At 38.3% G+C, this 27,078-nt stretch overlaps 1 protein-coding gene across 4 annotated transcripts in view; it reads left to right on the plus strand.

Annotated features, from left to right (window-relative positions):
- LOC122816784 (interleukin-4 receptor subunit alpha-like) overlaps positions 1-27,078 on the plus strand; it is a 635,553-nt gene that overhangs the window by 249,841 nt on the left and 358,634 nt on the right. The window lies entirely within an intron of this gene.

A 27,078-nucleotide genomic window follows, 5' to 3' on the forward strand; every position in this document is an offset into this window, starting at 1 on the left:
GTTGGGATCAACAGTTCAGAGTAATGGTGAGTGTGGAAAAGAGGTGAAGAAGAGAGTACAGGCAGGATGGAGTGGGTGGAGAAGAGTGTCAGGAGTGATTTGTGACGAGTACCAGTAAGAGTGAAAGGGAAAGTCTACAAGAGGGTAATGAGACCAGCTATGTTATATGGGTTGGAGACAGTGGCATTGACAAAAAGGCAAGAGTCAGAGTTTGACGTGGCAGAGTTGAAGATGTTAAGATTTGCACTGGGTGTGACGAGGATGGACAGGATTAGGAATAAGTATATTAGAGGGTCAGCCCAGGTTGGAAGGTTTGGAGACAAAGCCAGAGAGGCAAGATTACATTGGTTTGGACATGTGCTGAGGAGGGATGCAGAGTATATTGGGGAAAAGATGCTAACAATGAAGCTGCCAGGTAACAGGAAAAGAGGAAGACCTAAGATAAGGTTTATGGATGTGGTGAGAGAGGACATGCAGGTGGTTGGTGTGACAGAGCAAGATGCAGAGGACAGGAAGAAATGAAAACAGTTGATCTGCTGTGGCGACCCCTAACGGGAGCAGCCGAAAGAAGAAGATGCAAGACATATGCATGTGTTTTGGAGAAAAACCCAGAATCAGAAACTGACCTAATACTAATCTAATACAGAAACATGTTAAAAAGAAAAAAAAAAAGGTTATGCACTAGAGAATTGCAAAGTAAGCCCAATTAACCTATCGTAAATGCAGTTCAATTTATATCAAGCTGATATTGCTAAAAAATAACAATGCGGCCCAAAACTTAACACTTTGGGTCCATGTAGGTGTTTTGTGTAATAATCACTTTGACAACATAACACCAGAAATATTTTATTAAAACTTAACCCATGTCAGCAGAATTTCAGATATAAAGCTGAAATCCCCAAAAGTTCCGGTAGTGAAGTTTCCATACTCCTAGACAGCCAAACCAAAGGGCTACACACATGTAAGTCTCCTTTGCAAAAACTCTGCAACAGAAAAGCAGTTGAGATTAATGTTCCCCAAAATTGTCAAACTATCAAGTTGGGATAGAAGCTACATTTCCATTGACCCCCAGTCAGCTAAATAGAAAATACAAACTATGCCCACACCACATTCATCAAAAGGGAGCAACAGCTGAAACATGTAGCAAAGATCTGGACATCTCAAATGCCAGAGGTACTAAAAACATGTCTGCTGAGCAGAATGACCATGCACTTAACACAACTGGATCTGTTATACTGTACATACAACATAATGTCAGAATCCAGAAATTTCATATGCAGAATCGGAAGTATGTTCATTAATGTTTGTTACACTGTTCAAGCATAATCAAATTCAAAATGTAAGAAAAGCATATATTTTATTGTTAAAAAAGCAGGCATAGCTCACTCTACAGCATGATGCCTCAGTAGACCACGAAATAGTGAAGAACAGCCTTAAAATACTTAGCTCATTAAATATGCAACCATTCAGATGGTACTCATAATTAAATATGCAACCATTCAGATGGTACTCATAATTAAATATGCAACCATTCAGATGGTACTCATAATTAAATATGCAACCATTCAGATGGTACTCATAATTAAATATGCAACTATTCAGATGGTACTCGTACAGCTAACTTATAAATGTGGCTGATGTTGTCCTGAACCATTCCTGAACTGTAGTCTGTGATGTTGTCTCAGGTACAGTAGACAACATTGTTAGAAGTCACTGAAACACTTAATTTCTTTAACTGCATATTTGAAATTTCACTCGCTTTACACATGCTCACATCTTTAGATATGGTCACGATTGCTTCCCATAAATGACCATCTCTTTTTGATCACTTCTTATAGAGTATTCACTTAGCGATGAGTTATTTAACTCCTCAAATTCCCAGTCTCTGGCTCATTTCTGTAGTTCATTCACAAAAGCATCTGTAATTTTCATTGATCCTTGGTTCAGTTTAAGAATAAATGATGAACAGACATTTTTTGTTGTAGACAGTGAATTTTGAATTTCTCCAATATTGCTGCATTTTTGTATTTTCCATTTCTGCAGAAGAGAAAATAGTAAATGTCTTTAAGATGTATTGCCCTGTGACATTCAGATTTATAGCACACTGTAAAATCTCTGAGTGCACAGCTTCCAGTCATCGTCTTTTGTGGTGAGAGAATTCCTATTAGTTGTCATTGGAACATTTCTTCTCAGAAGACTGAAACACTCTGAGGCTACTCTTGTGTTATGGCAACTTAACTTCAAAAGAAAAAAATAATTTCTTACTTCAAATTATATTTCTTCAATACACAACAATAACTCAAGAATAAAGTTTCCCATTTCTGACACCATTTGTAACATAGGTTAGAATATTCATTGCAAAGCCAGGGGTAATACCAGGCTAAAATAAAAACAATTGTGAAGTTAGGACAGTGCCAGGCTAAAAGGAACAGTTAAAACTGCAAAATGCAATTAATATGTTTTCTTCCGTTTCTTCTCTATTGTTCATTTGCAATCTGGAGTGTTGTTTTCATGACTTAGAGAAATGTTTGTCTTTTGTCTCTCTAAATATCAAATAATAGGAGATGTATTTGAAATGTGTTGGATCTTCAGACATGCTTCCTTCTCATTTTAGTGCAACAAAAAATGATCTGTGTTCTGCTGGGATGTAATTGCTATAGTGACGTCAGAGGCACCGGGGTGGATTCGGTGTTCAAAGGAACAGAAATGGATGTGTATTCACAAACCTTATAGCTGCTATAATGAATAAAATAGCTGTTCTAGCTATTTGTTTTTCCCAGCAACAGCGTAATGATGATATGGACACTGAGGGTTAGAAAACGTGTGCATAACTGATAATGCTAGATGCTAAGAGATTTTGATGCTGTCTTGTTTTTGTGGCACCGTCTGTGTGTACTTGTTAATAATTTATCTAAGAGCAGTTTAGAAAAATTACCAGTTATTAATTTAAATAAGGTTAGTTTATTGCAAGCTGTAGGATAGTAACATGGATATGTATAGCTTATGTTTTTTCTCTGTATCTTGCCTGTTTTATTACTTTTTATTTGATATCTCCATGTGTGCCGACTTTCTTATATTTTATTCTGTATTTGTTCTATTTTACATATTTAAGTATTTAGCTTTAATCTGTTGTGGCAGGTTTTTATTTATTTTGTAAGAATATTTATTTTGAGAAGATGATCATTATTTACACTATTGATTAGAAAACTCTATTGCTCAGATCTCCTGTTAAACTTCATAAGGTCTACTATCAAAGAGATATTCATTGGTGTAGCTCACATTTGGCTTGCTTTAAGAGCAAAAGATAACTGGAAGTCTCTGTGTTTTTAAGGGTGGTGTCAATACCATGTGAAAAATATTTTTTGTGAAAGGCGGTTACTGTGGATAAAAGAGTATTGAAGTAATTGGTTTACAGAGAGAGAGAGATGTGATTCTTGATCAATGACTGAGCAATGTAAGTGGCCTGGATGGAGTCCAGTCTGGATGTGGATATTGGAAGCCCATACCCAGGACAGCAGTGTATTTTCCCTTTATGTTATAGATGGGTTGTATTTTGTAAATTAGTTACTAAAACTGACTTGTGTGCATTTTCTTGCTATAACGTCACTGTTGATGATAATGTTGGGATTCAAACCCCATCAGTGTCAGCTGTTTTGATTTTAGTGCATGTCATCTTGCCATCTGGGTTTCACATTGGTGAAAGTAGTGCATTCATACTGTCACATTTTAGGGGCATTTGTGTCAGCTCTTGTTTTCACACTTGGTAAATATTATAGCAACTTGGGTATGTGATTAGCTTCCTTGAGATCCTACTGAGACTCCCTTCTAGAAGGAGGTGCATCACATGTGCAACATTTTCTATATGTGAGCTCTGTGCGATGTTTAAAAGGATGTATCCTAATAGACTGACTCCTCTGCGGCTTCCAGCATTATAGAAGTTAATACCTGGCTACAGCACAGCATTAACAGTTTAACAGATATAGATAATTTTGTCTGTTATGTTAATTCTTCCAAATATAAATCTGTGTTGTTGTCGGGTAGCTGTAGTAATCCCAACATCCAACTTCCTTACCAAATCAAAATTTACTACGAGTCCTGTCTGGAATCAGCCAGCTCTGTAAACTTTCTAGCTATAAAACCTGGACAGTGAACTGAAATCTGGATTATGCCTTAAACTAGCTGTACTCTAAATCATTCAGAAGGTAAGTTTGCTGTGCAGAATAAAAAGATGAATGAGTTATGACACTGATTTGGCAAAAGCTAAACAGATATCCCAACCAGTCTTCAACTCATCCATTCAAACGTAAAAGCAAATAAGCAACTTTAATGAGAATGGTGTGTGTGTGTGTGTGTGTGTGTGTGTGTGTGTGTGTGTGTGTATTATTTATATATATATATATATATATATATATATATATATATATATATATATATATATATATATATATATATATAAAATTATCCTTATTAAAGTATAAATGCATGTATTTGGCCATCCTTGTAGAATGCATTGGATTCTCAGTAACTGGCTGTCTCCTGAACAAATTTAATCAGGGGCTCCAGTTTTCTGAAAGGGATGTCAGATGCACACTGGTTGACACTGCTTGTAAAATGGAAAGCCCGGACATGACAGAGATGAACTTAAAGGGACAGTCACAGAGATTTTTTTGTTTTAATTCTGGTCTTTGTTTACATTTTCAGTCTGGCTTTCTGAACATGTCCCAGCTTTGGCTGGGGGTCTGGTGCTTACAGAAAGTTTCAGTGGTCTAACCAGATTTCATCTCAAATTGCAGTTGTACTGACAACAGCTGTCACAGAGTCATTCATTAGTTTCACCTGTGCTTTTTATTCTCAGAGAAAAGTAGCCTTTCAGGAATTTTATGACAACATTTGCTGCTGACTTGCTGGAAGGCATATGAGCAGTGCAAAGCTAAAATATAAGTAAACAGACTTTTCTGTTAATTTCATTTCATATTTTATCTTGTGCAGATTTCTGAATGTCAGCTAAGTGCTATGATGATATGCATGACTGCCACTTGCTCGGTTCAGACAGTAGTAGAAACAGTCTTCTTTTTTCATGGTTTATTTTTGATCTCTGAATACTAGCCAAGTGTAATGGTTTTCTGACCTGCTGTAAAAAAAAAAAAAATGTGTGTGGGATACAATGAATAGCTTCAGTTTTAAGTAATGACTCCAAAACTTATTGTCACAATGGGGGTTGTACAGTACGGCAACCTGTGATAGTTTTACATACTAATACTGATATTGCTTTACAGGGAATGCATCAAGAGACTGCTAAGATTTAGTATGAATTCACTAACTGTACTCTTTTGATTGTACAGCTCACAGTTATGCTATGCAGAATAAATAAAGGAAATTAAAAGCTACACAATTAAGATAAGTTTTTCGACAAATTCATAAAAAGTAAATAGTGAGAGTCTTGCCTAACTACTCCACCCCAAACACAAACAAAAATGTAATAACCTTATTGTTTCCCAGTGATCAGGGACTGAAAGCTTTGACAGAAACTGAATTTTGTTAATTGTGTTCACTAGAAATAATTAAAACAGGGCTGCATAAAGTAAATTAAAACCAGGATAAGTGTTGATGGTGTGGTAAGTGGAGATCAAGTTTCTGTTATTAGAATTTTAGACTCTGAGATTGTCCCTTTAAGGTAGGTGACAAAGTGCAATCTGAGAAGAAAACAGGAAGGTATGCTTCTGGATGTTATCAGTCTGCATTATTGCTTTCCTGAATGCAACATTCCATTTGTGTGTTCTTAATGTGTGAGAGTTAGCCGGATGTAATGGAATTGCTGATTAAAAAGAGTCAAGACGGCAAGAACAGAGACTTCTAATTATGTATGAAAAACACTGTAGTGATTACATGTATAAGAAGCTGGTAGAATAACACCTCATGTTTAAGTGATCCATTATAACTTTCTTTAGTTATGTTAGGAACCTGGGTGGTAATTCCCAGATATGCTCAGAATTTGTCCAAAATGACAAAAAATACACTGAACCCACAGACATTGCCAACATCCTAGCTGACAGGTTCAGCGCAAACTTCTCACCCCCCCACCAAAAGGGCAAATATCTATCCCAGCAGAATGCTGCCCCCCTGACATCTCAGATAAGAGCTGCCCTCTCCAAAGCAAAAAACACAGCATCAATGGGACCAGACGGTCCTACATGAACTCCAAGAAGAGCTAAACCCAAACATAAAACTACTGTTCAATCTCAGCCTTACTACAGGATATGTACCCAAAGAGTGGCGTACAGCAGCTGTGGTCCCTCTTCACAAAGGTGGTCCCTCAACGGATCCTGGAAACTATCGCCCCATAAGCCTGACTAGCTTGGTCTGCAAAGCTATGGAAAGGATCATCATGGACCTCATAAATAAAGATATTGGGGACGTACAGACACTGGATCCTACCCAGTTCGGCTTTAAGGGCAGATCCTGCCTCTTAAACCTGGTTGATTTCTTTGAAACAGTCACCAAGGCCATTGACGAGGGGAAGGTGGTCCACACAGCCTACATGGACCTCGCAAAAGCCTTCGATACAATACCCCACTCAGGCATTATAGATAAGCTCACCAGCTTAAATATAAACCCCTATGTCACTAGATGGGTTGCAAACTGGCTCAAGGACAGAACTCACATGGTTAGAATTGCTGGAGCCATGTCAGACTCCAAACCAGTTACAAGTGGCGTCCCACAAGGCTCAGTCCTGGAACCTCTCTTGTTTGGTATATATTTCTCGGAGGTACAGGCCAACACGGAAGGACTGTGGCTGACCAAGTTCACAGATGACTGCAAACTGGGTGCCATAATCGACTCTCCAGCCGACACAAGCATCCTCCAAAAGGACCTCATAGAAACAGACAACTGGTGCCAGAGCCATGGCCTCAAGCTAAACGCCAAAAAGTGTATAGTCATCCCCTTTGGCAAAAACAAAGTGCCCACAAATTACCACATAGGTGGTAATCCATTAAGTACAGAAGAAGTAATTAGGGACCTGGGGACCCAAGTTGATAGCAATCTCTCATTTGACAACCACGTGGCCAAAGTGGTTAGAAAAACATTGTATATAGCCCACCTAATCATGAAGGGATTCACATCTAGATCAGGGGAGGTAATCGTGCCTCTTTACTCATCCCTCATCAGGCCCATAATTGAGTACAATGCCCCTTTTGGGATGTACCTTACCAGACACCTGCAGCAACTGGAAAGACCCCAAAAGTACCTCACCAAGAGGATCAAAGGGCTCAAACAGATGCCATATGCTGCCCGGTTAAAGAAACTCCAGCTCTACTCAGTGGCATACCGCCTGTTCAGAGGTAATTTGTGCCCGACGTATAAAGCCATGTCCAACCCGGAATTAATGGACATGCTGCACCTCAGAAAATCCAAATCCTATCGAGCTACACGCTCGAGAGACTTGAACCTCAGCACTGAAATAAATAGGACATGCTGGAGGGACAGATTCATAACCCAGAGGCTCCCTTCACTCTGGAATAAAATCCCAGTCCAGGTTAGGCAGAGTCCCTCATTGACTCTCTTCAAGAGGAATCTTGATGAGTGGATGGGAGATCGTAGGTTTACCCTGGGTATCACTTCTGTGTCACTGTTAGAGGCACAGTTTACTAACCTCAAAAAAGGGCATAGCAAAATTAATTTAAAATGGGTGGCAAAAGCCAAACACATTCTGGCTAGGCTTGTAAATGCCCTAGGGCAGATAGCCTAGTATGAACCTATGAACCTATTATACAGTAAAGGCTTGAAAAAAAACAAGTAGCGTTCACGAACCAGAATCACCCAAAGATGTATTTTAATTTAACGCACTTTATTCAAATCAAGCGTTTTTGCCTTTGCCCCTGCAGAAGCTTCTTCAGAATATAAAAAGAGAAAGCGCCAAATTTTCACAATTTAAACCCTTGCTAAGCAACATGATGTCACTTCTTTAGATACGCTTATCTTAGTTCAGTAACCATATAAAAAGTACAAACCATGTGGAAAAAATCATAACCATAGTATGTACAAACATATTTAAACAATTAAAAAACATCACATCAGATGGATCTACCATAAAACGAGCCTACCAAACAATCAAGTTACATAAATTCTATCAAATATAAAAACAATTAAGCAGAATTTAATATATATCAATTGTTGTAAGGGATAGTAAATAATCTAAAAACCATAAGGCTCAATGTTAAAAAGAACAAATATTTTTAAAACATCAAGCATGTTGTCCCCAAAAAATTTTTTGGGGAATAAACCCATATCTTATCTCAGGTAGCTTCTATACTTTAAAACAGAGGAAATATTACAATACTCATTTAAACCAGGAACTGAAAAAGCATCGAGTGAAATTTGCTACTCAAGCTCCTTTGTTTCTAAAATCAGAGACTGGGGACCCCCCCTAATCCCCAGTGTGACATGGTCAATCCCCATAAATTGAAAACTGTGTCCTGTGTGACCCAAAATATGTTTTGATAGGGCATTATCACTTTTCTTGTTTTTTATAGCATAACTGTGCTGTGTTTTTTTTTCACCAGTTTCCTTGTTTTCTAATTTGGTGGTATACAGTAAAGGCTTGTTGTTGTTTGTCTTTCGGCTTTTACTGGTTAGGGGTCGCCACAGCAGAACTCTGGTCTGCTAATGATTGGCAGTAGATTTTCACGAATGCCGAAGTGCTAGCTCAACGTCCAATCTTCAGCAAAGGCACTCCCATTTACGCATGTCTTTCGAACGCCACCCAACCGTGGGGAGGACATGCAGACTCCACACAGAAGGCACGCCCCGCACTCCAGCCAAGAATCGAACGTGAGAACCTCTTGCTGTGAGGCAACAACGCTACTGCTGCACCACCACGGCATATTCAGAAATGAGTACAATGGTTTGATAGTCCAACCAGCATGCCCATTGTAAATCGAGAATGTACCAATAGAAAAAAAGTCCATCTGCTGACGTACTATTGAGCGGATATACCTTCTATTGGTATTTTGTGAGGGACAGAGCAAAATATAAGAAAAATCGCATATTCTGCAAAACTAAATAAACAGAAAAATACCCGAATTCCTTATATTTTTGTACTGTCCTTCGTAAAAACTGGTTTGTTTTTTAAATTGTTAAAGTGAGATTCTTTTTTCTGTGTCACTTCTCCTGCACTGCACTGAGGTACTAAGTATCATACGCATGTGCAGTACATCAGTCTAGGGATAGAAACGGGGAAGAAGACTGAAGTGCCTTTATACAAATCCGTAGTTAAGGAAAGTAAGCAATTTATTTCATAAAAAATTTAATTACATCACCTTGTCTACTGTATCACTGTTAATCAACAACCATTCTTCAATTAAACAATATTCCACAACCATGCATGGGTATATCAGAACTTACCCATGGTTGGCTTTATTTAATCACTCAGGCTTTACCCTAGTGATGAAAGTACACCAACCATGGGTAAATCCTGAATTACCCATGCACAGTCATGGATTATTGTTTAATTGAAGAATGGCTGTTGATTAACAGTGGTACAGTAGACAGAGTGATGTAATGAAGAATGCAATGACTTTGTTGACCGAGGTGGCTGAATGAAATTAGGAGCAGGTAGAAAATGGAATGAGATATTTGGAAGAAGCAACAGAGGCAGCAACATCTCAGGGAAGGAGGTACCAGTACATCTCATTAGAAAAGAAACACTTAGGAATGAAGCTGGATAAACATGTGGGCACATTTCTACTGGTGGCTTTATAAACTAGAGTATAATCTAGGTAGGGAGCATCATGTATATTGCAGATCCCTTCGTTATCTGGATGCAGTTCAAGTTTAGTAGCTAAACAGCCATTTTTGTTCTGATAGAGTTTGTAATTGAGTGGATGGTTGCCTGGTTCAAAGAATACAGTAAGTTACCTAAACAGGTACTGCCTAACAACATTAGAATGTGGGAATTGTTTAACAGGAGCTGAAGTTATAGGCCCAGTATGAGAATTAGACAGGTGGCAAAGAGACAGTAAACATGTAACTGAATATTGTAATGGAATGCATAAGCAAATGCGCACAGAAACTTAAGAATTCCAGAAAAGTTAAAATAGAAAGAATGTGCAAGAGAACAAACCTTATTGAAGTACAACACTGTGTTTTCTCAGCCTCTCAGTGCTGGCAGTCTGTTGAGGATGTACAGCTAGGTAAATAATAAGTCATTCGACAAAGGACTTGGTGGTGGTTCAGGATAATGAATGACTGTAAAGGCCACATCTGTAACAGAAAGTTTATCTTGGTAGCTTATATACTTAAAATGCTACAGTGCACTCTGAGGGTCAAACCCTGAGGTTCGCTGAAGCACAGCTGCAGTTTGTCACTACTAATAAGGCAGTTTTGTTCTAATGTGTAACTCCAAGCAGTAATTACAAAGTGGAGAATGCAGACAGTAATTACAACATGAAGAATGCGATCCAAAATGTGATTAATTCATGCTCACATTAAAGACTGGTGCATGTACTTTTTTTTTTTTTCCACTGCCTGACATTTCTGACCATAGCTTTAATCTCACAGTGGAAGATTATTTAAAACTGTATAGCTCATTAGATGAGGAACTGAAAGTACAACTGCAAGTTGTCAAGACTTTTTCAGATTATATAAACATGTCATTTGGTCTTGATAAATGTGCAAAAGCAACCTTTAAAGCAGGAAAACTGCAGCACCAAGAAAACATCAGTTTGGGACAAGAATGCAATGTAAAAGAACTTGAGCAAGAGGGAGTGTATAAATATCTGGGAACTGATGAAGGATCAACAATAAAACACAAACAAATGCGAATAAAACTTAGTAAGGAATACTTCAGAAGACTTAAATCAATCTTGAAAACAGCGTTGACATCTAGGAAGAAAATCCAAGCTATATACCAATTTGCTCTTCCTGCCCTAACTTATATAACCTGATCTGCAAGGCCATGGAATGTATTATCATGGAACCTATAAGCAAAGACATTGGCGACCTTCAAACTCTGGGCCCCACGCAGTGTGGGTTTGTGAAGGGCCGATCTTGTCTCCTGAACCTGATTGACTTCTTCGATTCAGTCTCCAGAGCTGTGAACAAGAGTAAGGGGGTCCACACAGCCTATCTGGACCTCGCCAAGGCCTTCGACACCACCCCCCACTCTGGAATCATTGACAAACTTACTAAGCTGGGCATTAATCCCTACATCACTCGATGGGTTGCCAACTGGCTTACTGACAGAACCCACACTGTAAAATTAGTCGACTCAAAATCCAGCTCCAGACAAGTGGAGTACCTCAGGGTTCAGTCCTGGAACCGCTCTTGTTTGGCATCTACTTCTCTGAAGTACAAGCCAACAGTAAGGGACTCTGGCTAATAAAGTTCGCAGATGACTGCAAACTGGGAGCCATTATTGAATCCCCAAATGATGTGGATATTCTACAAAAGGGCCTTACAGAAACATATGCTTGGTGCCAGAGCCATGGGCTCAAGCTCATTGCCAAGAAATGTATAGTTATCCCCTTTGGGAAAAAACATGTACACGTGAATTACCACATAGGTGGCAGTACACTAAACAACGAAAGTGTGATAAGAGACTTAGGGACACAGGTGGACAGTGGTCTCACCTTTGATAACCACATCGCCACAACAGTCAGGAAATCCTTCTATGTGGCACACCTCATCACTAAGGGCTTTTCATCCTGAAAAAAGGAGGTCATTGTCCCACTGTACTCATCCCTCATTAGACCCATTATAAAATACAATGCCCCGTTTGATATGTACTTCTCAAGACATCTGCAACAATTGGAAAGGCTGCAGAAATACCTCACTAAATGAATCACAGGCCTAAAGCAGATGCCCTATGCTGATCGTCTAAAAAAAACTCCACCTATACTCTGTCGCATATCGTCTACTCAGAGGCGATCGCTGCTTAACATACAAGGCCATGTCAAACCCAGAGCTGTTGGACATGCTACACTTAAAGAAATCCCAATCCCTCAGAAACACACGCTTCAGGGATCTAAACCTTGTCATCACAATGAACAAAACATGCTGGAGGGATAGGTTCATGACCCAGAGACTCCCCAGACTCTGGAATAGACTGCTCGTACATGTCAAGCAGAGCGCCTCTTTGGCCCTCTTCAAAAGGAACCTTGATGATTGGATGGAAGATAGGCAATTCACCCCGGATAACGTCAGTCGGCCTGCTAGACAGGGGTCCAGGGAAGTAAATACTGTGGAAAGAAATAGCCAGGGAATTGTTATGGCTAGGCTTGTATAGGCCCTAAGCCGAGAGCCTATTACCACCTATGAACCTATAGTATTGGAATGACTGACTGGCCCCAAAACATGTTGGATAGATTAGATAGGAAAACAAGGATGCTTCATGCTTACTAAATGATTTATAAAAATCAATGCATACCAAGATTATATTTTGCCTGTTCCGAAGGAGGGAGGGGCCTCCTTGAAATTAGTTTACATGTATAGATCTGCAATTGTGGGACTCCACACATATCTGCTGACCTCCAAGACCCAAATGTAGTGAAAGTTTTGAAACACGAGGAGAATAAATCTAAAATAGCTTCTCTGCTTAATCTAGCAGAAGCATATCAGTGTCAAGCAGGAATGGAAATCAAACCAGTAGATAAAAGTCAAGCAGTAACTGAATGTGCCAAAAAACAAAAGAAAGAATATAAGGTGAAGGACCAGATGAGAAGGCAAGATGTGGAAGATGCATAAATATAGTTGCAAGTATGGGAAACTTCTGGAAGAACCTCATGTTGATCAGGAATTAATGCAGGAATGGTTAAGGAATTCAATATAGGAAACTTCTGGAAGACCCTCATGTTGATCAGGAATTAATGCAGGAATGGTTAAGGAATTCAAACCAAGAGATAAAAAGTTAATATTGTCCGCCCAAGATGGTGGGCTTACGTACACCTTTGTTTACAAAGTCTATTGAACATGTGGGAGAAACAGACAAATGTAGGTTTTGTAAAACTGAATTGGAAAGAGTCACACACCTCGTTGCTGGCTGTGACATACAAATGAAAAGCATAGTAATGTGGCAAGACTGATGCACTGGGGATTGTGCAAACATTATGATACTGAAGTGGCTGAAAAACACTGGAAACATGAGCCGCAAAGCATCATAGAAAATGATGAAGTTTATATCACATGGGATTACCCATTACCAGCAGTTCAAAAGAAAGATGCTAGAAAACTGGATATAGTGACCCATGAAAAGACGACGAAAGTAGCATTGATCATTGAAATCACCGCACCCAGTGACTGCAGTGTCTTGCGTACAGAGCAGTGGCAGCTGGTGACTTCAAATCAAAGGGGGGCTGCAGGAGCCAGCTGAATGGGTGGGGTCAATGGGAAGGGGTGTGGCCAACCAGAAAGGGGAGGAGCTATGCTCAAAACCACAAAAACTAACTTTAATTAAATACACTCCTCTGGGTGGCATGGCAAACCATCATTATGAGAGTCCAATCAAGACAAAAATAAGTGTAGAAGAATAAAAATATTTCAATGCATTGGCTGCATGACAGCTTACTTAATATCTAGATGGAAACAAAAGGTTGTGAGGCATGAAAAAATAAATTACTTTTTAAATACATTACTGGAATGCCAGTCAAAATCAAGTACAAGCAAAACCAGAAGCACTCAACTCAAACCACTTCTCCTTGCACTGCAGTTCTAATTATAATTTATATTCAGCTTTATTAAAGTGCCAAGTAACATGCTGAAAGTAGAAATCTCTGTGATGCCCCACTTGTAAAAATGTTTCTTATCCAAAAAGACCTGCTGCTTGACAACTATCTACTTGTTTCATGGGGAAAACATGTAAGTAAAAATGAAAAGCAAACAAGAAACAAGCTCAAGATACATTGCTTAAAGGATTACTGTACAGGTTATGGACCACACATGATTGGCATTCTGTTTAGTTTACGGGTAAAGTCTGTAGAGATGACTGGAAGTCTCCAACAAGTGTAATGAGCTTTTTAAAATAATGGAATCCTGTCCTTTAATACCCAAGGCTTATACATTATCTAGTCAAGTATTCTCTGCATGGCAACAACAGAAAGGCTTTCAATGTTGGCAATTCTTTAACAGTATGCTTATTAAAGCTTACTTGCATCTTATGATCTCAGACAAGCTTACATTATGGTCATTAAAGCATTGCTACTTAAACACAGAGCAACAGGCACTTTGAGTGATAAGCATAAATCAACAGTACAAAAATATGACAGAAACCAGACCTTTCTGCAAAATCAAGGACAGATGAAAAGCCACTGTAGTACTTGTGTCTACCTTGGATGGGGAGACACACTGCACATTTACACTGCATAACTACTCCTTGCCTTGCTTGGACACATCCAGAGTCAGTACATGGTGGAGTGGGGTGCAACAAGTATGTCACAATTTGAAATGTCTCTGGCTGACTGTGATGGCCCTGACACATGTGTCATACCTCTCAACCTCAGAGCAAGAAATCTGGACAAAGCCATACACAGAAGTTGGACAAATGCCCACAAATAAGGACAATTTTTAAATATTGCTCTAATAAACTTAGAAAGATAATAGAATAGGTCTTGCATTAGTATGACTTTTCTGAAGGGTATAAAATCTGAAGCTCAAATGTCTGCCATTATTTTCTAACTTCCGTTTTAGTGATTTGTCACTAATTTGCCAAAAAACACAATTTTATGAAAAATGGACCAAATGTGATGCAAAAATATAAAATAGCCACACAATACAGCTGGGAACCTGTCAAAGAAGGGACACTTTAATATTAGTACTGCTAACTTGAGCAGCTGACAAAATAAAAGAATCTATATGCATTTCAAGTAATCTATAACTTTGATTATTACAGTTATTTCTTAATTGTAAACCCTCCATGTTTTCTTTCAAAATTGCTATTTTGTGGAGGGATTATTAGGGGGAAGAGCAACATTTTAAACCAAAATCGGAGACAGTTGAGAGGTTGGCTATGCCTAATTCTATAAAGCAATTTATTTGCATGTACCTCTCAACCTGTTAATGCAGTAAATCTGAACAAGGCCAAATATAAACATATAAACAGTACTAAAAATTGATCTTGTATAAATTGAGACAGTTGATAGAATAACAGTTCTTACTTTAGCATGCATTTTTCTGAAGGTTATGAAGTCTGAAACTCAGTGTATCATTATTTAGTGACTTAATTTCTAAATGATTTGCCAGAAAACTACAAATTTTATGAAGAACAAACCAAAAATAAGAAGCAAAAATCTATTCATTCTTTGAAAATCTGGACAGTTGGGAGGTATAGTTCAGCTGGGCCTGTCTTTGCTGCCCTTCCCCCCTGACAAAATCACGGTTGAAGAGCCTCTGCAGCCATTCCTATGAACCATTACTTGGCTATTTCACTCCATTTACCATAAACACTAATGTGCATACTGCTTTACTTGTATGATGAGTTGGACTTCATTTGAAAGTTTTATTTTGTATTTTACAGCACAAACACTAAGTCATCTACTAAACAAAGCAATGCAGTCTCACAATGAAAACTTAGCATTAAAACTTCTCTGCTCTTGAAACTCACATTCATTGAAACAGCATTGAAACCCACATTCAAAGAAAATACATTTTGCCAGTGGCAGATAAAGATTAATTTTGGGCTGTTTTCAAATCATAGGCCCCTTGCATATGAAACATACATGTGCTCTTTGATACACCTTCCTCGTTGTACTAAATTATATTCCTTGTACAATATATTACAGTTGTTAGAGAGCGTTTTAAATTTGTTTTGAACATTTTTCCAGTAAACAATGAAACAAAATGCATGCACCCATAATGACAAAACTGCCCAGTTCAGAACATTTATCATAAAAGTCTACTCAGACTTCCAGTCCACCATTATCAGTAAATATGCACAATTCTACAGTCCACCATTATCAGTAAATATGCACAATTCTACAGTCCATTATCAGTAAATATGCACAATTCTACAGTCCATTATCAGTAAATATGCACTGTCTCTGAAGAAGTAAAGTCATCTAAATAATTCCACATTAAAGAAATCTGTAACTAATGAAGAGGTTGCTGCTAGCAAACACCTTTATATTTCATGGTTTCATCGAAAAATAAAGTGCCTGTTGCCCCTCAGGAATAAATTGCCTATATTACATTAAAAAAATGATAAGCTAGTAATATTGCAAGAGGAAATGGATGGCAAACTGATAACGAACTCATAGTTAGTATCTTCACCAAGGAGAACATTCTCAGTACAGCAGCATCCACCCCTTGTGGGAGTAGAACCCACAGCCTTCTGTATCAAAGACAAGTACACAACGTGTTGTGCTATTAACAAGGCAAACCAACTTCACTTAAGCAGCACTAAACTTCTGTTTGCCTGCAGCTCTCAGCTCCTTGTAAAATCTACTCAATACTCAACTTTGCAGCACAGGAAAACTGGAAAAAGCCAAAATGTATTGGGGGGGGGGGTCAAAAGCCTAAAAACCAGGGACACAAACATTGCTTGTATAATCTTGGAAAGTTGCTAGAACCATACATTTTACTGCCAAGCTCCCTGTGCAAAACAGAGCAACATACCACTACGCCAAATCAGCTGCTTTGTAAAAGAGGAAGACTGAAACTTAAATGGCTATTATTTAGTGAATTCAGTTCTCACCATAGCTGTCAACCTCTTAGTACAAAACACCTGGACAAACCCAGTAATGAGGGAATACAGCCCTCAAACATTCAGTGAATTCAGTTCTTGCCATAGCTGTCAACCTTAGCACAAAAGACCTGGATGAAGCCAATAATGAGGGAATGCAGTCCCAAAAATAGGGACAAATTTCAAATATTCATCTTATAAACTTAGAAAATTGCTAGAATAAAAGGTTGTGTTACTATGTATTTTCTGAAGAACATGAAGTCTGAAATTCAAATGCCTGTCAATTTTACTGCTGACAGAATAAAAACAATTTTCAGCAGAGACCCAGGGAGAAATACTGCAGACACGTCTTTGTAAAATGACAGGGCACCAGAGCAAATCCACACAAACACAGGAGGAGATGCAGACTCCACACAGAAGGCACCCCAGCCAAGAATCAAACCAGAAAACCTATAGCTGTGAGGCAACAATACTACCACTGCACCATCAAATATGCAAGATCTTAAACATTCAGAAACCTGAAGTCTGAAATTCAAATGCCTGTCAATTTTATTTAACATTTGTTAATCAGGACAGTCTGACTTGGAAAAAAAAAATTTCAGCAGAGGCCCAGGAAGAAATAATGCAGACATGTCTTTGTAACATGGGAGGACACAAAAGCAAACCCACACAAACACAGGGAGAAGATAAAGACCCCACAAAGAAGGCACCCCAGCCAAGAAGCAAACTTGAGAACCTGCAGCTGTGAGGCAACAATGCTACAACTGCCCCATCAAATATCAAGCATTACAACATTTACAAACCACAGATATTATGAGGAACAGATCAGATCAAACATGAGGCAAAAATCTGCAGTTTTTTTTCACAAATGGTGGTGGGTAGGGAATTAAGGTCTTTAAAACCTGCATACAAGGTACAGGATTCAAGCCTGCGGTATTCTCTACCACACACACAAACACCTGTAGTAGCAAACCACTAAAACTAAATATACTGCATTGGGTGCCAAACAGTTGTCATGAGAGTCCAATCAAGACAAAATGAAGTGTAGAAGAATAAAAATATTTCAATGCATTGGCTGCATGACAGCTTAATATCTAGATGGAAACAAAAAAGGTTGTGAGGCATGAAGAAATAAATTACTTTTTTTTAAATACATTAATGGAATGCCAGTCAAAATCAAGTATAAGAAAAACAAGCAGCACTCAACTCAAACCACTTCTTGCACTGCAGTTCTAATTATAATTTATATTCAGCTTTATTAAAGTAACATGCTGAAAGTAGAAATCTCTGATGCCCCCACATGTAAAAATGTTCCTTATCCAAAAAAAGACCTGCTGCCTAACAACTACTTGTTTCATGGGGAAAACATGATCAAAGTAAAAAATGAAAAGCAAACAAGAAATAAGCTCAAGATACATTGCTTAAAAGGATTACTGTACAGGTTATAGACCACACGATTGGCATTCGGTTTATGGTTAAAGCCTGTAGAGATGACTGTAAGTCTCCAAGTGTAATGAGACTCTTAAAATAATTTAATTCTGTCCTTTATTACAAATACTGGCATATGCATTTCAATACCCAAGGCTTATACATTATCTAGTTAAGTATTCTGTACATGGCAACAGAAAGGCTTTCAATGTTGGCAATTCTTTAACAGTATGCTTATTAAAGCTTACTTGCATCTTGCAATCTCAGCCAAGCTTACCTGATGGTCCTTAAAGTATTGCTACTTAAACACAGAGCAACATGCACTTTGAGTAATAAGCATAAATCAACAGTACAAAAAATATGACAGAAACCAGACCATTCTGCAAAAATCAAGGACAGATGAAAAGCCACACTAGTACTTGTATTTACCTTGGATGGGTGGGATTCTCTGCACATTTACACTGCATAACTACTCCTTGCCTTGCTTCGACACATCCAGAGTCACTACATGGAGGAGTGGGATGTAACAAGTATGTCACAGTTTGAAATGTCTCTGGCTGACTTGTGATGGCCCTGACACATCTGTCATACCTCTCAACCTCAGAGCAAGAAATCTGGACAAAGCCATACAAAGAAATGGGACAAAGGCCCAAAAATAAGGACAATTTTTAAAATATTGCTCTTATAACCTTAGAAAGCTAATAGAGGTCTTGCATTAGTATGAATTTTCTGAATGGTATGAAATCTGAAACTCAAATGTCTGTCATTATTTTCTAACTTCAGTCTTTAATTATTTGTCACTAATTTGCCAAAAAATCACAATTTTATGAAAAATGGACCAAAAATGTGATGTAAAAATATAAAATAGCAACACAATACAGCTGGGAACCTGTCAAAGAAGGGACACTCTAATATTACTACTGCTAACTTGAGCAGCTGACAAAATAAAATAATCTACATGCATTTCTGAAATAAAAGTAATCTGATTATTACAGTTATTTCTTAATTATAAACCCTCCATGTTTTCTTCCAAAATTGCTATTTTGCGGAGGGATCATTAGGGGAAGAGCAACATTTTGAGTCAAAATCAGGGACAGTTCAGAGGTTTGGCTATGCCTAATTCTATAAAGCAATTTATTTGCATGTACCTCTCAACCTGTTAATGCAATAAATCTGGACAAGGCCAGATATATTGGGGAACATATAAACAGTACTAAAAATTGCTCTTGTATAAACTGGGACATAAATCTGGACAAGGCCAAATATATTGGGGAACATATAAACAGTACAAAAATGCTCTTCTATAAACTGGGACAGTTGATAGAACAGGTCTTACTTTAGCATGCATTTTTCTGAAGGTTATGAAGTCTGAAACTAGGTGTGTCATTATTTAGTGACTTAATTCCTAAATGATTTGCCAGAAAACCACAAATTTTTATGAGGAACAAATCAAAAATAAGAAGCAAAACATCTATTCATTCTTTGAAAATCTGGACAGTTGGGAGGTATGGTTCAGCTGGGGCTGTCTAAGTTTGCTGCCCTTCCCCCTCACAAAACCCTGGTCGAATGGAGCCTCCCTGCAGCCATTCCAATGATCCATTAATTTGCTATTTCACTCCATTTACCATAAACACTAATGTGCATACTGATTTACTTCTATGATTATTTGAACTTCATTTGAAAGTTTTATTTTTGCATTTTACAGCACAAACACTAAGACATAACAAACTCAGCATTAAACCTTCTCTGCCCTTGAAACTCACATTCACTGAAACAATATTAAAATCCACATTCAAAGAAAATACATTTTACTCGTGGCAGATAAAAATTAATTCTGGGCTGTTTTCAAATCATAGGCCCCTTGCATATGAAACATACATGTGCTCTTTGATACACCTTCCTATTGCTTTGAACATTTTTCCAGTAAACAATGAAACAAAACTGTCCAATTCAGAACATTTCCATCATAAAAGTCTACTCAAACTTCTACAGTCCACTATTATCAGTAAATATGCACAATTCTACAGTCCACCATTATCAGTAAATATGCACAATCTCTGAAGTAGTAAAAAAGTCATCTAAATAATTCCACGTTAAATAAATCTGTAATGAAGAGGTTGGTGCTAGCAATCACCTTTACATTTCATGGTTTCATCGAACAATAAAGTGTCTGATGCCCCTGTGGAATAAATTGCCTAAATTACATTAAAAATAAGCTAGTAATATTGCAATAAGAAATGGATGGCAAACTGATAACAGGCTCATAATTAGTATCTTAACCTTCTGCATCAAAAGCAAGCACACAGCCTGTTGTGCTATTAGCACTAAACTTCGCTTCCCCTGCAGCTCTCAGCTCCTTGTAAAATCTGCTCAATACTCAACTGCATCTCAACTTCGCAGCACAAGAAGTCTGGAAAAAGCAAAATTTATTGGGGTGGGTCAAAAGGGCAAAAACCAGGGACACATTAAACATTGCTTGTATAATCTTGGAAAGCTGCTAGAATAAAATGCTGTGTTACCACGGTACCACCATACATTTTACTGCCAAAGTCCCTGTGCAAAAAAGAGTTAGAACATACCACTATGCCAAATCACCTGCTTTGTGAAAGAAAAATGCTGTGTTACCATCGTACATTTCACAGACAAGGTCCCTGTGCAAAACAGTCAAGAGCAACATACCACTACGCCAACTCAGCTGTTTTGTGAACGAGAGGAAGACTGAAACTTAAATGGCTATCATTTAATTAATTCAGTTCTCACCATAGCTGTCAACCCCTTAGCACAAAACACCTGGACAAACCCAGTAATGAGGGAATACAGCCCTCAAACATATTCAGTGAATTCAATTCTTGCCATATCTGTCAACATTAGCACAAAAAACCTGGACAAAGCCACTAACAGGGTATTACAGTCCCAAAAATAAGGAAAAGTTTCAAATAGTCATCTTATAAACATAAAAAATTGCTATAATAAAAGGTTGTGTTACTATATATTTATTGCTAGAATAAAAAGTTGTTTTACTATGTATTTTCTGAAGACTATGAAGTCTGAAATTCAAATGCCTGTCAATTTTACTTCTGATGGAACAAAAACAATTTTCAGCAGAGGCCCAGGGAGAAATACTGTAGACACGTCTTTGTAAAATGGCAGGATACCAGAGCAAATCCACACAAACACAGAGATAAGATGGAGACTCCTCAAAGAAGGCACCACAGCCAAGAATCAAACCACAAATCCTGCAGCTATGAGGCAACAATACTGCCACTGCACCATCAAATATGTAAGAAATTAAACATTCAGAAACCTGAAGTCTGAAATTCAAATGCCTGTCAATTTTATTTAACATTTGTTAATCAGGACAGTCTGACTTGGAACAAAAAACAATTTTCAGCAGAGGCCCAGGAAGAAATAATGCAGACATGTCTTCGTAACATGGGAGGACACAAAAGCAAACCCACACAAACACAGGGAGAAGATACAGACCCCACAAAGAAGGAACCCCAGCTAAGAATCAAACCTGAGAACCTGCAGCTGTGAGGCAACAATGCTACTACTACACCATCAAATATCAAGCAAACAGATCCCACAAAGAAGGAACCTCCAACACTGCTACTACTACACCATCAAATATCAAGCAAACGACCCAACAAAGAAGGAACCCCAGCCAAGAATCAAACCTGAGAACCTGCAGCTGTGAGGCAACAATGCTACTACTACACCATCAAATATCAAGCATTGGAACATTTACAAACCACAGATATTATGAGGAACAGATCAGATCAAATATGAGGCAAAAATCTGCAATTTTTTTTACAAATGGTGGTGGGTAGGGAACTCAAGTCTTTAACACCTGCATAACAGGGTACAGGGTTCAAGCCTGAGGTATTCCCTACCACACCACCATGAGCACCTGGGGCATTTACACACACACACACACACCACACACACCATTCAAATAGGCTTCCCTACTATTTGAAACACACACCAGTCCATTCAAATAGGCATACATTCATTCACACACTTCCCTACCATTCTAAACAATAATTAACACACTTACCTGTCCTTGCCGCCCATTCTCCATAACGTTAATCCAAATGCCCGTGCAATAATCCACAGTCCTGCAATCCAAACCCTAATCCACAGTCCCGATGCTGACTGCTGCTGTTGCAGTCCGGCCCCGATGTGTTTTCCCAGCGAGTCTGTGCACTTTAAAAGTGTACAGACGTCTCCTATGTTTCCCTACCTGGACTGCCGGACTGCCTGGAGCATGCGCAGTAGACTCGCAGTAGTCTGGGCTACTGCGCATGCGCAAATTTTTAAAAAAATGTTTTTTTTTTTTTTTTTTTTGTTGAGGGGGCTGCAGTCCGGCAGTCCGATAGCACGGGCCACCCCTGGTACAGAGAGACACAAAGTAATAAAATATCAGGATCTGCAGGCAGAAATGAGAGCAATGTGGAAGAAAGATACCTAGACAGTTCCAATAGTAGTAGTAGGAGCAATGGGTCTTATAAAAAAGAATCTACAATCATATTTAGATATGTTACCAATACATGTAACCCCATACGAACTGCAGAAGGAGTCCTTGACTGGGCATGTTGTGGGTGCTGCAAAGAGCACTTTTGGCTGACATCAAAGATTGAAACTATACTAATTTCATGAACTTTAATCGTACTTTGATTTAGGAACGGTGTCCATTCCCATCATGGTATTAGAAACCCAAAAGATTTGGAGAAATTAAAAAAAGAAGAAAAAAAAATAGAAGTGCATACTGACATGATTATGTAGCTGAATAGCTTGAACTTACTGCTGTCCTTCCCCAGTCATGCAGCTGTTTTTGTGTATATCACATTTGAACATGCTGATTTGCAACCCGCTAATGGTTAAGGTGTTTGCCTTACAAACACAAGGTACAGGGTTTGAATCTCTGAATGCTAGGCTTAAAATGGCTTGCAAGGGCACTTAGCCTAGTACTAACCTATGAACCTATGAACTTTGCAATGTGCACAGTAGCATGTATGTGTCAGCAGTTTATGTCTGATATAGTTTTGTGTTTTTCTGGCAGTTTGCAATGTAAATGTATATATTTTTATTTCAGTATGGTGTGTTTTAACTCAAATTATTTTTGCTCAGTGTTCCATAGATTGCAGTGTACCTGAACGTATGCTTCCATAAGTCAGGATGTTGTTGCAGATAGGGTTACCACCTGTCCCACTTTACGAGGGACAGTCCCTCTTTGGGCAGTTGTGTCCTGCAAAAAAATTGTAAAAATGGCAAATGTCCTGAGATTTTAGGGCAACATTATTTCTTACATTTTATGTAATAGTTGCATAAAACAGTTATTCTGTATCTGAAACACCTAAATGTTATAAGAAACAGAATAAGCAACTAAAATGCTACAAGAATAAGCTTTTATTTAGGCAAAAAAGTGAAGTTCTGTCCTTTGTACTGGCCATGGGTATGTTTTGGCATGCAAAATCTGAAGTTTGTACCAAAAATGTCCCACTTTCGGCATTTGAAAAGGTGGCAACCCTAGTTGCAGAGGCTGCTGGCCTTCATCTACAGTCTCATAGTATGTAAGGGGTATGACTAAATTCAGTCAGTGTAGCATCTCTGAACTTTTTTGTTTCTGGGTGTAGCAGGCATTATGTAGGATGCTTCTACATTTAATCCCATTTTGCATGTATGAATTAAAATTTTTTTATGCTTCCAATCCCATAGCTTGTTTTATGCATTGACGAGTTAATGCTTAGCATAGAATGCCTACGTTTGTTGTGCAGCATGCAGTTAGGCCTTATTGGAAGATATGGATGTCTTCTGGTCAATTGATAATGGCTCCAAGTTTGTAGCTATCAGCAAACTTAGTCAGCAAGAGACCCTTGATATTAGCTTGCACATCAGCAGAGTATGCTGAAGAGGAGTAAGGATGCCAGTAGTGACCTGCCTTTTTGAAGACTGCTGGTCCACTCTATGAACTAGTTTATTATTCAGTGAGTTATGTAAGGGTTAGTATTTAATTGGGTCAGTTTCTCTGTGGTATCAGAATGTGGGCTAGTATCAAAGGCTGTGGCTAAATCCAGCTAGGCAGTCTGCACGGATTTGGTTTTGTGCACTGCTTCAGTGATTTTCTCAAAGAAATCTGCCAGAATTAGTACAAAGCACATGCCTTTCACAAAGCCAAACTGGTTAGGATTGAGGGATTGTAAGCTGCCATTATAAGCTCTAGAATGCTATGCTGCATTATTTTACAAATGATACTGGTAAGGTTAATCATTGTTGAGGGCTAACAGAACGACTATCCTCCATACCTCGTACACATATCCAGCAGAGAGACTAAAAGAAGTATCATTGAGGGCCTTTGAGTGACATTAAAGCAACAAGGAGACATCCTGGTATGTTGCTGTAGCTGAGATGTTAATGCTTTTAAGTATTACTGAATGTACTCAAAGGACTATAAACAGAGAATATGGTCTGCAGATTTTCAGTGAGAAGTTATCGTTGTCAGTGTACATGATTGTTCATTATATTCATGTAAACATCATGTAGTGTTTGCAGTGTTTTTTCACTGTCTAGAGCATTATGTTAACTCTGATGGTAGTCTTACCTGAAGACAGGCCGTACCCAACATGAAGTTCCCAGTAAAATAAAAAATGTAAGTCAGATAAGTTTAGTAAACTAAGCAAACTGTCACTGAATAGGAGGAAAAGAGGACATGGCATTTTCAGACTTCAGCCTAGCCAGACAAAAACACTTTCTTTTGCAACCACTTTGAAAGCCAAGGTACATATTCATTTAATGTATAACAAAGCACACAGGGCAAATCAAAGAGCAAATAAAAACCTTGGAGCCAATGTGCTAAATCACAGTGTTTTACACCAGCTATATGACATAGTATTACAAGAGTGCAGCCATCCTAATCCATGTAAGCAATTAAATACTTTAAATCACTGTAAGATGTTAATAAGAGTAAGCCAGCATACAAAATCTTTCATGGTTCCTAAAACCAGTTACTGAGACATGTTTTCTTTTGCACAGTGTACGGCAAGAATATATATACATGCTGTTAAAAAAGAAACTCCGAGAACTGTAACTCCATCCTAAAACATGATAGCATTACCACAGGTTTCAAGCACAGCCTAAAACAGCACCTTACTTTCTCATGGTTGTGCTCGTGTTCCCATCCTGACTAAAACCACCCTTTTCTCTGTATCTCTTCCATTACTAATCTATGTTTATTAATTTATCCCTTATCTCTTTTTCCTCTTTTTACCCCAGTACACTCATCCAACTAACCTGTATCCTTAATCCTGCCCTACTTATACCCCCTCGTTATACTCCTCATCACCTTGTTCTTGGTTTTTCTGCTTATACCCCTTCCACCTCTGACTCTATTCTGTTAACTGCTCCAGTGACATCTAACCTCATTTATGTCAATCTGTATACATCCTGAGCGTACGTGCATTATCATTACTCTTGTATCGCCAGCTGTTACAGATATTACTAGATATTACATGTTTGCATGTCCTTGATTTATGTTCACCACTGTCTGAACTTAAAACAACTAAACTGGCTTGAACTTCCTAACAGGCTTACTTATCAACAGCTCTCAATAGCTCACAACATTCTATATCAACCATCCAAAACACCAATACTCTCTAACCTCCTTACTCCCTACAACAATCTGAAACAACTACGTTCTTCAAATAAACTACTAGTTAATAGTACCAAACCCAATAATGCTGCAGGAGATTGTCTTTTTTCCAACTCAGTTGGCAAAATGTGGAACAAACTTCCACTTAATATCTCATCTTTGTCCACTCTTCCACTCTTTAAAAAACAACTGAGAATCCATCTTAATAAACACTGGCTTTGCTCCTGTACCAATCCTGATTAACCTTTCTTCCTCCTTTCCTCTACCTCAATATTTCCTTCTCACTATAACACATCCTGACTGATCCCCATGGACATAATATCCTTGTAGATACAACTTATCTCATATATACTATGAGAAAAAAAAAAAAAAAATTATGACTATGTATTATTTTAGACTATGTTATGATATTATAAATTGCGTATTGCAATTATTTGTTTTGTTTTGATATGTATATTTTCTATGTAATTTTTCTGTATTCCCCTTACTTGTTATAACCTTTGGAGCTTTTCTCCCCGGGCCTCCACTGAAAATGGACATATATCCAGCTGGACTAGCCCGGTCAACAAATGTAAAATAAATAAAAATAAAATAAAATGTTATGATAATAGAACTTCTAATTTATATAAGATCATAGAAAATTACTAGTCTGCTGGCCCTGAGGCCCTTATAAGCCTAGCCAATAAATTAGCCCATGATCCCACAAGTCAGCACCCAATGCTCCTGTCCAGCAGAGACACAGGTGGAATCCCAGGGGTGAATTTTTCTACTTCCCATCAAGTCATCCAGGTTCCTCTTAAAGAGGGTTAATGAGGTACTCTGGTTGACATAGAGAGTGTCTATCCCACAGATGGGGGAGTCTCTGGGAGACAAATCTCTCCTAATGCAAGTCCTATTGATGTCGCAGACCGAGTTGAGGTTTTGCATGTGGGTCACCCGAATGGAGTTTGGCTTGTGGATATGCAGCAGTTTCATCAACGTGGGGGTCAGAGACTGCTCTGTATGCCAGACATACATCACCTCTGAGGAGTTTGTATGAGACGGAGTAGGGACATATGTTAAATGACTTTATTATTAGGTCTCAATACCTGCAAAGTATTTCTTAAAATGTTTAATTTGTTACTGTTATTCATTGTAAAAATGCATTTTACAATGAGATTTTCTCTACTTGCCTCCTCTGAAAATGAGACTTGTTCCTAGTTGGACTTTCCAGGTAAATAGTTGGCAGTAAATGAAAAGCAGAGGGTCATCTAGCTGTTGATCTGGGGATTAGTTCCTTCTCTGAAGTAAAACACAAACTTGTTTGGTTTTTTGACTTACAATTTTGGTAAAT

Source organism: Protopterus annectens, chromosome 12.part0 (genome assembly GCF_019279795.1).
Source record: "Protopterus annectens isolate FY-2018-M chromosome 12.part0, PAN1.0, whole genome shotgun sequence".
Classification (NCBI taxonomy): Eukaryota; Metazoa; Chordata; order Ceratodontiformes; family Protopteridae; genus Protopterus; species Protopterus annectens.